Below are 17,874 nucleotides of genomic sequence, written 5' to 3' on the forward strand. Positions count from 1 at the left end.
CTTTACCTTTCATGGGTGTTTAGGCTTGGTGAAGGAGGAGGAATTTGCACGGTGGCTGATTTGGGCACAAAGGGCACCAGGACGCACTGCAGTGTGCTCACAAGTCTGCCTTGCAGCAGCAAATCACCACAGTTTTTGTCACACCTCCCAAAGCACTCAGGCAAGAGGACTTCCAGAACTGTTTCAGAAAGTGGCAAGAATGGCAGCATAAAGTATTTTGAGAAGCAGGAATGTCTATGTGTCTTTCACTGTAATAATTTTTCAAAATTTAAACATTCACTAAACATTTTAGTAACCCTATGCATAATTTCACTTCATAATATATAGTCAAATGTATAATGTGTAATGACTTTACGCATTTCAATGGACACAAAATGTTAGGTGCAACATTTACCCAATGAGATATTTTAAATGAGATATGGAAGCCACAAAAAGATACAATGAAATGCTGACAGTTTCCTATTCTGGAAGTTCTTTTTATTTACAGAGTGATTTTGCAAGGATCTGGAAATTGTGTATCATCCTCTTTCTCTAGCACTTCGTCCTGAAAACTGTCCCAATGAATTAGTCTGAGTCACTTAACAATGCTGTATGAAAAAAGATGCTAATTACAATATCATAAAAAATGGCAAAATATGAAATGTGATGTGAAGTTCGGAATTTGTAATTTGTGGAGTCCAGGGATCTGGCTGTCTCATACATGCCATCTTCTCGGGGAGATGCCTGCTGCCAAGGTGTGTGCACACCCCCCAGCCAGAAAGGCGCTGCCTCAGTCTCTGGAAGGCGGCAGACATGGGGAGGCTCTGGCGCTCTGGTGCGGGGTTCAGTGGTTTGCTCTGGAGCACTGGGATGCAAGTCTGGTGGGGGTGGGGGGTAAGCCACAGGTGCTGTGCACTCAGCATGAGACTCGTGCGGTAGACTTCAGCCTTTTCTGACCCGCTATCCTTCATGTTGTAGGGTGCTTGTAAGAGGCGTTACCTCAGGGCTCTCGGGGAAATTCCACCAAGTGGTGGAAATAAAGTCCTGGGACGGTACCTGCGCACAGAATGTGCAGCCTCACTGAACTCGGGGGTCAGGGTAGGGGCTGGGACTAGCGCTGTGGGAGTGTCACTTGTGCACATCCCGCGTGCCGATCTGCTTCTTACCTGCAGAGACGGCTCTCTGATCCGATCGACAGGAGCTTGTGATGTGTGACGTCAGGCTTCTGAGTGTGTCTAACGACTATTCCTTAGCTGTCTGAGCCAGCCACTCTGCCGGGCCTGGGAGAAGCGGAATTCACAACCAAGCAGACACAGCTTTGGAGGTGTTCAGGCTGTCGGAGCAGGCTCAGCCTGAGCACTGCCCTACCGTACAGCCCAGAGCTTCTGTGTCAGAACCTGAGAGGCACGGACAGTGGGGAGAAAACAAACGTGGGTTTGTTCTGCCAAGTTTAAGTAATCTGAATCTTTTTTTAGAATTCATATTTAAAGTCTTAAAACTATAAAGTGGTTACAAATAAAAATAAATTATGGCTTACTTACATTCATCATTGCTACAAAGTTTCTATTCTTTAGTTAACAGGTTTCATTCACCAAGTTTTTACCAGTTTCAGACAAAGCAAGGAGCGTGCAAGGCACAGAGTGCTGTCAAGGCATACTGCATAAGTCTCCCCTGTTCTTCTTCAAGTATTGCCAATTTTCACCACTCATGGAGAAAAAATAGATTTTGTGAAGTGGGCACAATTACTCACTTGAAACTAGTGGAAGCATCATATTGTTTTATTGAAATAATATGGAATAATTGTACTGATATAATAAAATTGTAAAAAAATTATATACACTCAGTATGTTTTTGAATAAAAATATACAAACATTTTTGAAAATGAGTGACTGGTGGTGCTGTTGACTTCTTGGCCATGGTTTCTCTTTTCCTCTCTTTCTTTTTTTTTAAAGTTTGCGTGTAATGCAGTTAGTGACAACCCTGGCCTTTAAGTCAATCATCTCCCACACATTTCCAGACCCAGGATGGTCAGCGCTGCTGTGAATGTGGGGTTTGTTTACAGCCCCTTTCCCAAGCCCTCCGAGGTGCATGGCCTCCTCTGATGGAGGGCCACCTCTCCCTGGGGCTGGCAGAAGCAGGCCCAGCACCACGTGTCTCTGTCCATGACACGGTTTTTGTTAATATGCTTTATAATCGAGTTTTATAGGGATTGTGAGTCAATCTCAATGAACAGCTGAAAAAGTAATCTCCAATTTAGGCTTTATCTCAGACACAAAAGGCACGTTACTATTTCACACCTGATACCCACTGGTAACCAAACCGCCTGAAAATTATCTGTGTGACATGGGGGAAAATAAAATTCCAACGGCCACATTCTTCATGCAGCTGTTTGTAATGTGAAATACTGATCAGTAGCAAAGCACGGAGTGCCAAGTATTGGGTTTCCTGTTACAGAATCAGTGGAAAAGGAGGGTTGATTGGGGAGGGCTCCGGAGAGGGCTTGCAGGAGGCAGAGTGGCTGGGGGAGCTCGCTGTGTGGGAGCCTTGTGATAGGCTGAGGGCTCCCACCCTTGGGAGAAAGGAAAGCAAAGAACAGGGTTTGGTGGGCACGGGGAGCTTCTCAGAAATGTTAATGGTTATTGATTTGAGGGGTGCTTTCTGTCCCCCACAACCCCAGAATCCATTCCCGTCATCCTCTGCAAAGCACTGATACGTCCAGCACAGAACATGCACAGGTTGGGCCAGTGCTTCTGTTGGGATCCTCAGGGCTGGAGAGAGCAGTGGTCCCTCGGGCAGGGGCCGGCACACAGCCGAGCTTTCTGTGGACGCGAGCTTCGCCTCAGGAGAGGGCGGCAGCTGTGAAGGGAAAAGCACGGTGGCCTCGGGGTGGGCTGCTAACAAAGAGAGGCGGGGCTTTCCACCAAGCTGAGGGCGGAGCCTGGGACTTCTCACTGTCCTGGACACGGTTTCGGAGGGTGCTGTCCTTGCGCACACATCCTGTCCACAAGCAGGGCCTGCCCGCTCACCCGGGCCTGTGGCAGTCCCTGCGCTGGGACCCCGTCCCACACACACGTCCTGAGCTCCTGATAGCAACTGCAAAGAGGGACACACGGGTGGCGTGGGAGGACACACACCCAGGGCTTCATGGGCAACAGGCTAAGGCCAGTGTTAGTTTACCTGGCTGCTGTTATAGTTTGTTCCCTCGCCCAGGCTATCTTTGGGAAGTCACGTGAAAGGGTTCTGGCTTGGATGACAAACCTGGCTTATGAGGTGAGATGATGGAAAGAGTGACACGGTAGGGAGGAAGCCTCACCACGCGCCCCTCGGTCAGGCCTTGAGCGCATTCCCACAGCCAAAGCTGCCCCTGTGCCTCTGTGGTCCCTGACCCTCTCAGTTACTACACCTCATCTGTACCAGCACTCTGGGAGGCGGGCACCGCTGTGAACGCGAACGTGCTGGAGGATGGTGGCTCAGATGCCGGGTTGCTGGAGGATGGTGGCTAAGACGCCAGGTTGCTGGAGGATGGTGGCTAAGATGCCGGGTTGCTGGAGGATGGTGGCTAAGATGCCGGGTTGCTGGAGGATGGTGGCTAAGACGCCGGGTTGCTGGAGGATGGTGGCTAAGATGCCGGGTTGCTGGAGGATGGTGGCGAAGATGCCGGGTTGCTGGCTGGTGGACGGTCAGGCTACTCTGAAAGCGGGGTTCTTCTGCTGTTCCACAAAACTGCTGGACACGCCGAAGCGTGACTCCTCCCTGGGAACAAGGTCATCCTCACTTTGGAAACAAGAAATTACTAACACAAATTTCCTGGGCATTTGTTATTTTCAATTTGGTTCTTGTCTATTAGTACAATTTGTTGGTATCCGTCAATGTGTTACTCCCAGTAATTAAGTCACAGGAATGGCAGTTCTTTCACAGATTCACATTCTGTCAGGAGATGGTTAGACAGTACAAATATCACACGGATGGCAGAGTCCTATGCAGAGTAACTTTCAAATCATTAGAACTGTTTTCCCGACTTTTAGATAAGAACTTCAGTGAAAATTAGTATATTGGTAAAATAAGACTTAAAATAGCTTAAAGTATACGTTTCATTTTAAACATTTCTGAGAAGTGACCCTTTAACTTTTAAAATAGAACAAATCCTGGGTTTTAAACAAATATTGTTTAGGAGTTCCATTTAATCAAGGTAATTTCACTGTAAAGCAAAAAATCTGATACATTTAACTAAACACATTCATATGACATCAGAAAACTTTATATTTGACTTTAGTAAAATATGTTATCCCATTGTAAATGTCCTGTAAGTACTAGTGCTTCAATAATTGAATTACCAGCATATTAATGACACACCTTATTTTCAAGCAGTTTAAATAATTTCTTCACCAAATAATTGTTGAATGTCCATTATGAGTGACAGTTACTAACATTATCAAAAGAAATACATGTATTATTGTTCCTGGTGAAAGCCAGAATGTAAATATTTTGAGAAAAGTAGTGGGTACTGTAAGCACTTTATTTTTACTTTCTAACTTTTTTTCTATTTCACCATATTAGACAAGTGACTGTGTAATATTATTTGCACATGCTGTTTTTAATATCCTAGCCCAAGTAAAATAAAAATAAATATTTAATTTCCCTGTTCTTAAAACCATGTTCTTGATTCCATTTCTTTCAGTTATTGTTTAAGGGAGAAGAAAAATGGAAATAATCAAAGCATATTTCATTTGTCATTTACAATTACCCTATCATGTTTACAACATCAATAGATATTTTCTGAAAGAACTTTTTCTGAATTTGGACTTACAGCTAATTAGAAGTGACAAGACCATGCATACACACAGGTGCACAAATACAAACTATTAAGTGTATAGAAGGTCAGGGTTGATTTCTTGGAAGGAGCTACTGTGTCTCATTTATGGCAGATTGCTTGGTTTATATAAGCATGTCAGTGCAATAAAGACAATAACTATGGATCCTGGAAAGTAATAAGCTACTTCCTGTCACAGCATTGCTGTCTGTATGGATGATGTTATGATACATTTAAAAGAACTAACCAAGGATCATTAAGAAACATAATAATGGTAGGATTATTTGTGTTGCATTTCTTTAAAAATCTAGAACAAGAAAAAATCCATTATTTATAGAAAAACATTTCTCCCTGAAGAGAAATGATTTCTTAGGATTATAGGCCATGTTTAAAAATTCAGAAATTTTGCAACGTATTTTGAGAGAATTTTCATATTTGGCCTATGCTTCCCTAATAGGCTGTGACAGGCAGCACCAGTAGGTATGGGAATAATAAGTTGAAAATTTTCTTGAAACGGCTCCACCTAGCACCGAGAAGAGTGTGGTCACTCAGCCAGTCCTCAGATCCCTCTGCAGTGGGGGAGATTCCTAACCAGATTCCAGACAGACGCAGCCTGTCACTGTCCATGAGCAGCTGTGCTGGTCGCCCCTGGAAGGAGCTGCACCTTCATTTCAGTGCGATCCTTTCTACGTTTTCAGGAAAAAACAGCAAATTATTTGTGTTGCATTTTCATAAGTTTCCCCCTGCCTATAAAATATAATTGCAAGACACAGAGCACATAAACAAAAATGTTTATCTGTGTTACTTACTGGCACATGTACTATATACTCACTGATAAATACTGACATAAGAGAAAGAGCAACTTAAAAATTAATTGTACACTAAGGTTTTCCATACTTAACGTTTAAATATGGTGAATAATTTTTATGTTTTTATTTGCTGTTTTGCTTTGTTCCACTGATTCCCTATTTTCATCATTTAACTGCTTTTCCTATTTTTTGTTTTGGTGTTTTCTTCTTTGTTATTTTGCATGATGCTGGAATAAATTTCAAATACGTATGTGAAAATCCAACAGTATTTCCATAATATAGAGTCCGAGAATTCACTACGGTATTCAGTATACACGTGCTTAGTGACTGGAATTGACAGTGTCCATTCCTCCCACAAGCAGAGTTTGGAAGTCTGTGTTTGCTGTATCTCCGCCAATGCTAGTTCAATCCAGTACTACTTGTTTAATTAGATGTGAAATACCTCAAGAAAGAGGCTCAGTAATGTATTGAAGATACATTTCTTCTTATGAATGTGAATAATGTAGGCGAGTTCTGCTGTCTCTGCAGCCTGTGGTCACAGACACCTTCTCTGACAGCACATTCCTTCAGAGCAGCAGGACAAAACCCACTCCAGCACATGAAATGGCAAGTGGCCTGCACAGAACTTGTCACACATCTCTAAAATTAAGCTAACAATCAGCTAATCACTCAACTCTCTAATCCTCTTGTGTTCATGTGAGAGCTTTGCTGCACATTACATGAGATTCTAGGAAAAAGCAGCAATATTGCAAAATTGGAGTCTGAAAGTTGGATTGTCTTGGCAACAGCTAAGCAATGTTTATAGAAAGAATAACAGGATCAATATTATTTGGGTTCTTTTTCTTTCCTTCGAAGAGGTAGCAGGAAACCATAGCTCTGGAAAGTAGGTACACAGACAAGCCAAAAATTTTCAGGTGATTCATACAGTGATAGAGAAAATGTTAACATTTAATTCTGGTCTTCCCTTTGATAATTCCTTTACTGACCTTGAGTGGCACCCTCCTTGGTGGTACATGGGAAGCTCCATAGTTTATTGAGCCGTAAGAATCAACCCGGAGTAGGGCTCAGACGCATTAGCTCCTTCAGTCAGTCTCTGCACCCGTTTCCTTACTGTGAAACTGCTGTGTGCTGACAGACAGACGAGGAATTATAATAAGGTCACCCCAAAGTGGAAACCATCCTTAGAACGGAATCACTACGTTTTATGGTTTTCATTGTTTGATTGCCTTGAATTTGAAATCCAGTGCTAAGTCTGGCAGGTCATGGTGATGAATCAAACAGGTTATTTAAAGTTCTGAACTTGAGATTGGATGAGTTAAACCCTGAAATGTATAAGTGGGCCCCCCAGAACTCCTTTAAAAGATCTTATGACTAATTAGCAGGCAGAGTAGCCATCTATATTTCAGCACACTGCTGGGAGCAGGACGCATCTGAGCTCAGGAGGCCCTGGTGGAGGCCAGGGGAGTAGAAATCCGGGCCTGGGCAGTGACACACAGGGCAGAGCACAGACCCGTGAGGCTAAGCGCGTCTCTCAACAGAACAGGACATGTGGCGTTGTTTCCTACACCCTGCCAGAGGCGGCACAAACGGAGTACTTAACATCTCACTATTACAGGAACCCTTTTGATTACACAGTTCGGGGCGTCAGATGCCAGCTCCCTCCTTTCAGGAGTTGCTGTGCAACCTGCTGGGTAGAGAAGTTCCCCGCACATGGGCAGAGGACACCAGTTCGTCAGGGGCTCCGCGGGACAAGTGGTAGACGGAGGGAACACTGTTAGCGGGAAGGTGCCGGGGATCCCTTCCCTCTTCCCTCCGCGGTGGTGGCGCACAGTTCTGTTGTGTCCATGGCAACGTTCATTGCTACCCTGCCCGCGCCGGCCTGCAGCACCCCTCAGGGCACACTCGGAGCCCGTAGTATCCAGGATTACGAACGTCCTTACAGTTTGCGCTGCCATCAGCACAGAGACGATTTCCTGATTGGCCGTAAAGCGGTGGTGAAGTCCAAATGTTTCTTTTTGGTCAGCTTTGGCGCAGGTGTCCAGCTTGGTCAGAGGCGCAGCATAAGCTGCTTGTGTATCTGTGCCTGGTTTCGGATTCCCCGTCTTCCTGCTGGTGTCTCTACTCTGGGAAGGAGCAGTTCAAAGTTTTTCATTTTGCTTTGCTCTGGTCTTATTAATCAAACTAAGCGGTTCTTGTGGACATGTGTTTATTCTGTGGAAGAAAACCCACTGCTGACGGGTTCCCTGCAGCCACTAGCTGACACCGGAGAGAAATTATTCTAGAGCAGCCGCAGTGGTTAAGCAGCAGAGCTGCGGGTGGAGTGCAAGAGGCAGCCGCTGAGTAGGTCAATAAGAGGGACGAGTGGGGGCTGTGCAAAGAGCTGTTCTGGTCACCTAGGCAAAGGCCTACTAACCACCGTTCCCTGAGTGAGAAAGAACTGAGTGAGACTGTTTAAAGGAAGCGAGGGCTTTGTGGTGTTTATCTGTGGGGAATTAGAGCTCTGTGGTCGGGGGTGTGTGTGGCTCCTCCTGTTTCCTGCCTGTCCTCCTCCCTGCCCTTCTCTGGCCTGACAGCCCTGGAGCACAGGAAGGAGCAATGCCCCTCTGGGTGCTGCTGGGTTTGGGCCCCGGCAGACTCACTAGGGGCTGTAGACTTGCAGACAGTGGGTGTCAGGGACGGAGTGCTGGGTTCCCCCAGCTCCTCACTTCAAACTGACCCCCTCCCCTGTGTTTCCTCCACATTTCATACCCTTGGTCCTGAGGCCACTTAGCAACCCCTCCCACCTGCACAAGGGGACCCTGAGCCTCTGCACAGGAGCGGAGCTCCTCCCGCTGCCCCCTAGCGCCCCTCCATGCCACGCCCATTGTTCCCAACGCTCAGCTGACTGGGCTCCCTCCTGGGGTGCCGGGAACACCCACCAGGACGGGCACACCCACTGTGTGCACTTTGGGCCCCACTGCATGGTGAGATTTTTGTCTTGGGATGGAAAAGCGAATTTGTAGAAGCAGGGTGGGGAGTCTGCTCTCTCTTTCCCCCTGTCCCCCTGTCGGTGTCACTGCGCTCACCTGAGTGTTCGGAGAGGCCGCCCTTGCCCGTTTGCTCTCCTCTCTCTGAGCTGGGAGTGGTGGTGCATGCACGTGACCCGTCGCCCTGGAAGGCCGAGGTAGCAGGTCACAAGTTCAAGCCGGGAGCTCTAGGCAACTTAGTGAGACCCTGTGTCAAATGTAAATATTGAAATAAATGAATGAATAAATAGGCTGGAGATGCAGCTCTGTGAGAAGTCCTCTGTACCAAAAGCAACCACCTTTTTAAAAAAGTGACATCTGTCTACTTTTATGTAACCACCTAACATTTGTGTCATCATTCCTAGGCATGCTGTCCCCAGCACGGTGGGGGTCACACACCAGCGAAGACACTTCTAGACAGGAGTAGCTTCTTGAAATTCCCTGTCAAATTCGATGTGAAAAATAGCTGCAAGAAAATATAGGTATCTTGTGGGTGTAAATGTGCACACATATGTGTGTGATATATGTGAATATGTGTGTGTAAATGCCTGGGAGTTCAAGAAGTGGGAATTTTATATAATTTATGCATAATCTTTTATATCTCCTTTTCAGGAGTACGTACATACAGTGTACTATCTATAATTTATGTGCCTTATATATGTAAATATAATTCTCGTCCACTGAGTACGTCCTAAGGACCAGTCGTCCCTCTGTGTTCAAACTGCTCTTTTCTCTTTTTTTCCTCGTTTTCTTTCTTTCTCTAACTGCAAGCTTTCTAGCCATGGTGATGTAGATGCAGTTACAGTTTTCCCAGGTCCAATAACTGGTACAAGGAAAAACAAGACTCCAGTTTTCAGCCAAGGATCCTAAACAGCGTGGGTTGTGGGGTCCCCATGTGGACAGAGGGGTGAGTAAGCCCAGAGAAGGATTCCGGCACTGGAGCGGCTACCCCAGGAGGCCAGCAAGAGGGAGACAGCAGTGCCCTCTCTCTTTCCACAACCCCCAGCTCCGGCCAGAGCAGCTTTATTCTTACGTTTATATGTTCATTTACTTCTACAATTGTACTTCTAAGTAAAGAGGAGGCACTGGTTTTGATGCCCTCAAAATGTTGAGTTAAAAAATAATACATGAATCTTTCCTGGATGTGTGATCAAATATAACAAGTATCCCAACATTGGCCCTGGGTTTTTTTTCCTCATTTTTCCCTGTAATTTCAAGCCCCAGCCCCACTGTGTACAGTGCATTGGCATCAGAGAGCATGGGTGATGCCCAGCCTTGTGATCACACGGCCCCGTGTGAGAGGGGCACGCTGACCCATGCACGCTGAGCACATGGACACAGTGAGAATGGCGGCGTCCCGCCCGCACAGCAAGTGCTCTGCCTGGAAATGCCTTGTCCCTCAGCCACGGGTAACGCTTGCTCAGATCTGAGAGATGGCGTTGGCAGCATGTTGTAGTGCTTTTTGTTGGGCAAATGACTCAACCAACAAGGCACCCCTGGGGCGGGGCACCCTTCTGGCTGAGGCACACGTCCTGTCCTTTCCCACACTGAGGGTGCTGAGTGGGCTCCGGGAGAGACTCGTGTCCAGGAGATGTTGGTACTGCTGACACTTGGAGAATAAACACATTCACAAAGGACGTTCTGGAATAGCCTTGGTGGAGAAGAGGGAAGGCTTTCTTGACAATGGGCTTTCTTCCCTATGAGGATGCAAGCCAGTCAGACTTAACACATGCAGGGAGCGCTCATTGCTTATTTAGCATGGAAGACAACCCTTGGTGAGAGCTGAGTCTCACGCAACTTGCTATGTTCATTTTGCTGTGGAATTGCTCTTGGCATCTATTGACAAGGACCATTATGGGCTGGGAAGGGAGAGAAACATGAAAGATGAGTTACACAGGTAAGGCAGACCATGGCAGCATAACAGCTCTCACCAACCACACAGGTGGGGCCGCTGGTATTTGCTGCGCTCCCTTCTGCTTCACAGATTTCAGTTTTCTTTCTTTAATTCTCGCTGTGAGTCCGCAGTGCATCTATTTCAGCAACTTCCCCCTGTCCTGTCCTTCCGCCAGGGCCCAGGTGGGGGGCGGGGGTTGGAGCCTCTGGAATCTGAGGTTACAAGGAGCCCAGGAAGGGGACGCATCTGCAGCTCTGTCTCCAGGGGGAAGATCCAAGGTCTCCATCCATGGACAGGGAGGAGAGGGAGGAACAAGGCAGCAGCTCCAGCTCTGAGAGGCAACGCAGAAGGGTGGGACAGCAGAGGATCTGAGCAAGAAGAGGGCAGCACAGAGTAGAAACTCAAGTTCTAAGCAGGAAGAGGAGAAATAGGGTTTAAAGTGTTAGGAAAATGAAAGCACTCAAGATTATATTCCACTTCTACCTGAAAGTCTCCACTGCTAGTCCTCCTTATCGTAGTGCAGCAGTCTTCCTTCCTCTGATGCCTCGATCGTTCTGCACAAAACTGCCATGCAGATGTTAGAGTGATTGCCAGTCCATTCTGTAGGAATCACCCTCCACTCTTTGAGAATAAATGCAGAACCTGAATTACGTTTTTCTTCTGTAGTGCTTAGCATTGAACCCAAGGTTTTCACTCTGAGCTACATCTCACACCCTATTTTCTTTTCTTTTTATTTTCACATAGCATTTTACTAAACTGCTCAATTGTCTAAGCTATCCTCCCTCCTCATGTCCCAGGATGTTGGAATTACGGGCACACACCACTGCACCTGGCTCAAGTTATGTCTTGGTCATTAAATATAACTTCTTAATTTAACTCATTGGCATTTAATTCAAACTGAAAAGACAGTATACGTCGGGTATGGTGTATGTAACGTGGTACTGCCTAAATTAGCATCCGTATAAACTTGATGAAGATGGAAAATAAACAATCTCTTTAGATTAAGTCCCAGAACTCCAATCAGATTGTGTGAATGTGGGCATCCTGCCAGCACCCGAGTTGCTGTGCACCGGATACCGAGAAACACGGCCCAAAGTGTTTGCCTGTTGTGAGGCTAGTTACAAAAATAATGAATATGAGTCGTGTGTGCCAAAACTGTAACCAGGGATACAGAAGAAACATTGGCAACCAGTTACAGCTGATAAAACACCAAACCAATCATGGCCCCTAGAAACAACTCACAAATGACAGAAATGCGGGGAAAAAAAACAAAATTGTTTCCAATACCCAAGACTTGGACATCTGTGAACTTCGGAGAGTGACGGGTAGACAGAGCATTCTTGGCTCTTTCTCCGTCCCTCCCTGTGTAAGGCTCCTTGTGTTGGTCTGTATCTGTGCAATACCCATTGCTGTGGCAGGGAGTTTCCTCAGCCTCTCAGCTGGCAGACTGGCATTGTGTGCATCCAGACTGGTGCCACTGGACTGAGATAATACGAGCAAAATAAATGTCCCGCCTCCTCTTCCAGTGCTGCCGCAAACCCCACGTCAACGTGGTGATCCATGTATGTAACACCTGTGTTTTCCTTTTTGTTTTCTTTCTGTCTTTTTGAGACAGAGTTTCACTATGCAATTCAGGCTGGCCTTGAACTCACTTTGTAGCCCAGGCTGGCCTTGAACTCACAGCAGTCCTTCTGCCTCAGCCTCCTGAGTGCTGGCATTACAGATGTGCACCACAACCACCAGCAAACACTTGTTAACAGCTCCTTAACTTTAGTCTTGTTTAATCACCAGGAAGGCTGTGTTCATTGGAACTTCCAGGCCCCAAAGTTTAAGTGAGGGATCTGAATGGGAAACCATCACCTTCCATGTTCAAGTCCAGCAGCCCTGTCCTCCCTTGCTTTCTCTGCACAATTCTTGGGACCTCTTTACAGGGACTTCTACAGCTTTTGAAAAAGCTAGTACAATGTTAGTAGTAAGGCTACAGCAGCAAGAGCATCCAGTTACCCACCTTTGAAGGCAGTCTTCATGATGAGCTGGTGAGTGGGCACAGGACTCCTCTGACTTGGCTTCAGCCTCTGTCCTTGAGGGTCCAGCTTCCCATTGTGTGAACGGGAAGATGATATCCTGAAGCATTTGCTGTGACTCGCAAAGAATTACGTGATGGGGGAAAATCAAAAGATGAAGAGATACTTGTGCAACATATTGTTTTATGTAGCTCTTTATAAAGTACAGATAACAGAGTTACACTTTGATCATTTTAGTATTTGTGTATTTTTTCAGTGCAAGGCATCAAATCCAAGTTGAGATAGGACCGTGCTAAGTTTCCCAGGCTGGGTTCAAATTTTAAGCCCTCCTGTTTCAGTCTCTCAAGATCTGTGATTACAGGTGTCCACCACTATCCCTGGCTCATCCTTTATTTTTTAAGTACGAATGCACAAGTGAAGTAGAAGAACTGTGCCTTATTCAATTTGTGAGCTTAACAGCCTTTCAGGAAGTAATCCTTGAGTCAGGATTGTGGGGTGTGTTTTTTTTGTCTTTTCCAGTGCTGGGGATGAAACCCAAAGCCTCACACTGTACCAAGCAAGCCCTGTACCATGAGCATCATCCCAGTGAGGCAAAGAACTATGGGATATTTTAATTCTACAAAAATAGATAACAGTTTGCATCTGCACTAAGACAGATTTTAAACATTTAGTTTATTTAATAATTAAGGTTAGTTTTAATAGAATTTAAGGAATTCTCAATTTTAACTGCATAGTTTACATATCTTTTGCAACTAACCAAAACATTTCACTTGGGGAATAACGGATTCTAGGCCCAACCTGAAGGACTTCTGCACTGTACTTCTTCTCAGAGCTTCCTTCTGTCTGAGCAAGCTGGAAGAGTGGAGCAGGCAGAGGGTGCAGGACTGAGTGAGAAACTAGCAGGCTCCTCTCTCCACCACCAGGGCCTGGGGAGCACCCCGGGGGGTGCCTAACTCAGATGCTGGAAAGAAAGCAAAAGCACTTGCATGGACCTGCGTGAATCCTGCAGTAAGGCACTAACAAATCTTGCTTCCCTATTTGTCTAACTCTGCCAGCTTGCAGCCCAGGGGCTCTCGGGCTCAAAGGGAACATATAAGGAAAAAGTATTATTCAGTAATTTGCTTTGATTTATTTATTCTTTAAAGACTTTAATGTTCATTCTCTATGAAATGGAAATGGGTTGCTGCCCTTCTCTGTGAATTTTATGCACAACTCCTTTTCTGAAAGCAGATTTCTTTTACTGGTGACAAAATGGGTTTTCAAGCAAGGGCTTCATGCTGTGCCATTAATGAAGATAATTTATGCAAAGCATGAAGAGTCTTTGTGCATTCTGTAATGTTTCAAGTCTTTGTTTAGTTAAGTACCTTTAAATTAAACAACTTCACTTCGAAGAGAAAGCTGCGGGGAATGAGAGAGAAATCCTTCCAGGATCAGTTAACACATGTACCTTCATTTCGTAAACTAGAGTTTGAGATTCTTTGCGAGTTTTCCTACACATAAATTTTATACAATTTTTATGTCAAAATATAAAGTTTTTGTGTGAGTGTGTTAATTATGCAATGAACTATTGTAGTTTTCACATGACTTTTGATTTTCTATGAGAATAATTGCATTCTGCCTAGGAAGAAATCCATATATATTTACTTACCTGTATAAAACCAGGAGCTCTCTCTCTCTCTCTCTCTCTCTCTCTCTCTCTCTCTCTCTCTCTCTCTCTCTCTCTCTCTCTCTCTCTCACACACACACACACACACACACACACACACGAGTGCAAACTTTTAATATTTAAAAACAACAAAAGCATTGTATACATGCTGCTAAATTTATAATGCAAATTACTTTGTTTACACAGTATACTTCAATGTTTTTAAGTTGGGACACTCTGAACTTTAAGTATTGCAATAGAAAGCAGTTTAAATTTTAAAATGTAAACATAAGGTATTTCCACTGTATAGTTCTAAATAATGAGGCATCTAGCATCGATGGAGCAAGCAGGTATTTCCAAGCTTATTAGGAGCCCTGGGGTACAGGAAACCACACGGGACTGAAAATATTACCGTGTGAACACCCCACCCTCTTCCCAGCATACTCTGTGGCCTCACTGGGTGAGAGCTGAGCTGTTCTTTATTCATTCAACTAAGAATTATGGCAACAGTACAGAGTTCACAGCCTAGCAAAATATTTTGGGAAGAAGTAAACATAGTGATAAATAAAAACAAACACTGAATGCACAGGTTTTACTGCCAGACTCTGAGCTAGGGAAACCACTTCTGCTGTCCACAGCATGCAAAATGCAGTGCGCTGCCCTTAGCAGTCTCAGAGCGGTGAATATCGCTGAAGTGAACTCACCAGCCACTTGGAGCGCCCAAGGCTTCCACGGAGCCAGAGAAGCACTTTGGCGGAACCCCCTTCCAACCGACACCACCCAGGGCCTCTCACACAGCCCTACCACTGAGGGGCCTGAGTTTCCCTGCACCCTCCGCACCTGCCCTTTGTGTCTCCACACAGTGTCCTCCTGTACTACAAGAGGACAGGCGCTGTCCTCTACCTTCCTTTCTCAGTGTGTTCCTTTGCTCACTGGCAGCAGGAAATATTTTATAATTTATCAGAAACAACATTCATCCTGCGGTTTTGGTACATGTACATAGCACATCTTAGTCTTCCCCGCTCCTGTCCCATCCCCAGGACCCTTCCACAGCTCCGCAGTGCTACCATCCTCAGTGCTACCAGTTCTGTTTCTTTTGCTCTTTAAATGATCTGTGCACCACCCTCAGGGTGGTGGATAGAAAGCTGGCCTCTGGAGGAGTCCTGCTCACACCCTCCTCCTATGCAGAGGGCAACAGGACCACAGCTTGACTCCTCACCAGCAGGGTGACAGCCTGTGCATGGAATCATCACCTGGGGTCCTGTGACCACTGGGACAAACATCTCTCTGGGTTGAAAGAGAAGGACCATTTCCCAGCAGAGGGCTCGAACACTGCCCAGATCCACCCTGTGTGGAAAAATGCCTTTGCCCATGCAAGCAGAGCCACTCAGCAATGTTGTACATTTCACCAGAGCCCCCTGAGCAGGTCCATGACATGGCCACGGAGGCCGGGGCTCCAGGTGGAAAAGGGCACTGTCATTGGTGACCTGGGGCTGCAGCCATGTGAGCTCTGGAAAGCACTGTCCATACGCCTCCTCGATTTCCCTTGGGCTCCAGAGAATCGCTGAAGAAGACAACACCATGCACGTGTAAGTCTTTGTGCCATTTGGCAGTCTTGCCCTTTCTCTGATAAATCTCTCTGAAAAGAAAAATAATGATGTTTTCCTGGAGAAAAAATACACAAAATTATTTCAGCCATGACCCAGGAAGGTGTAGAACATCACCACGTTTGAGGACTAAGGGGGACCATCTCTTTCTCATGATGCTGACATTGTTTACTTAACAGTGTTTCTAGGGAGAAAAACCTCAATGCCGATTCCCCACCATATGGATGCCCACACTGCGGTCAGCAGAACACGTGCTTTAGGAACCATGCAGGAAATGGACCAAGGTCTCACTGCTGCCCGTTTTTGATGTCCACTGCTATTTTATACATTGCTTCTTTCTTTCTTTCTAAAGGGGTTGAGACAAGTTCTCACTATGCAGTTCAGGCTGGCCTTGAACTCATGACGTAGCCAAGGCCGGCCTCAGTTGGGAGCCAATCCTCCTGCCTCAGCCTCTTTAGTGTTGGGATTGTAGATGTGTGCCACCTTGGCCAGCGTATTGCTTATTTATTACTCAGTGCTCCCCACAGATGGCCTTTACATTACAAACAGTGCTTGAGTGAATCATGACCTCACAGCATTTTTCTTGACATCTTTAGTGAAATGATTATCTAGGGCAGAACTACTGAAGTTCTCACAAACCGAAGAGCAGTCTTCCTGACGAGGGTCTGTGGGGCTGATTGCTAAGTGTCATTTCATTGTTTCATCCGTGTGGAAGGTGAACCTCTAGAATAGTCACATTTTGCTGCTTGCTTTGCATGAATCTTTCCTCATGGCGACGTATTGTCTCCGTATGTATCACTTGCAGATGTGCTGAGTTTCTAGGTTCAGATCTAGCTCCTGGTGTTGAAGGGGTTGAATCTCATAACAGCTTCTACATCTGTATGAAAAGAAGAGTTCACGTGGTTCTCTTCCCCATGTGCCATTTATTTATTTAATACATACAAGGTATGATCAAAAGATACAGTGAGTGTTTACTTTAAAAAATAGTTCAGTAGAAATCATGTTGCCGTTGGGGCTGGGGATTTAGCCCAGTGGCACAGTGCCTGCCTGGCAAGCGCAAGATCATGAGTTTGATTCCTGGTACCAGAAGAAAAACAAAACAAAACAAAACAAAACAAAAAGAAATCACGTTGCCGTGAAACCCCCTCAAAACTCCTACCCCTCACTTCAGACAGACTTATCCCACCCTGCTTTCCACTTTCTGCAGCAGGTCTGGAGTCCGCTCTCGTGAGTGTGTAGTGGCACTGTCATGACTGCCCATTGCATGACCTCAGTTACATGTCCTAAACTGACACAAATCATTTCCCTCTGATGGTCAGTCTGACTCTGGGGAAGAGCCGGAAATCACATGGTGACAGACCCAGTGAACACCGTGGATGAGGACAGCTTGTCATATCTTTCATCAGCCTGCCTTTCTGTAGAATTTTACTTGGGAGCAGGAATCATAATATTTTTCATCATCCCTGTTAAAGACTTGAAAGAAATGATGGGATCTGTGTGCTAGAAGTGTGGGGTATATTCTGAGGGGGATTTATGGCAACGTGTCCTTTACTGTGAGCACTTTTTAAAACTTAAACATTTACTGTATGTTGTGGTCTCACCTTGTAAGTATCAAATCCTTGCTATGGGAACCCCATTGGGCTGTTTTGAAGAAGTGAAAGTGTTGTGAACGGTGTCTGGGGGTGGCCAAACTCACAACCTGTCGATCTGCTCACCTCCGTGTCCCCACCAAGATCCTGTCTGAAAAAGCAGAGCTTTGGAGGAAGCATCTGTCTTCTTAAGACAAGCACTTTTGCAGCAGTTTCTCTCTCCTACCAATGTAGAAATACACTTTCCCATAAACTTAGGAAACATCAAGTTTTACTTTCAATTAATTGCAAAGGCTTAAAAATAATCTCCCTTGGGAAAGTGGCTTCTGCAGATCAAAAGTAAGGATTATTTTAATTATGTTCTTCTGTAATTGTGATCACAATAATATTTTCGGCTATCATCTCAGTACCTGTTGTGAAATTTAGAATGAGTCAATTTATTAAGTGGTCTTTGAAAGAAAAATGAAAATCTTTATAAGGTAACATTCTATTTAGCAGCATACTTAAAGTTA

At 45.4% G+C, this 17,874-nt stretch overlaps 1 protein-coding gene and 1 long non-coding RNA gene across 2 annotated transcripts in view; one reads left to right on the forward strand and one right to left on the reverse strand.

The window, feature by feature from the left end:
• Csmd1 (CUB and Sushi multiple domains 1) overlaps positions 1–17,874 on the forward strand; it is a 1,292,092-nt gene that overhangs the window by 592,646 nt on the left and 681,572 nt on the right. The window lies entirely within an intron of this gene.
• On the reverse strand, positions 471–7,070 carry LOC106148592. Its single transcript, XR_001234184.1, has 3 exons — positions 6,585–7,070; positions 1,146–1,376; positions 471–1,035 (listed from the first exon to the last, which is right to left on the reverse strand). It is a non-coding gene; the product is annotated as an uncharacterized LOC106148592 (long non-coding RNA).

Source organism: Chinchilla lanigera, unplaced genomic scaffold, assembly GCF_000276665.1.
Source record: "Chinchilla lanigera isolate Chin_1 unplaced genomic scaffold, ChiLan1.0 scaffold00002, whole genome shotgun sequence".
Lineage (NCBI taxonomy): Eukaryota > Metazoa > Chordata > Mammalia > Rodentia > Chinchillidae > Chinchilla > Chinchilla lanigera.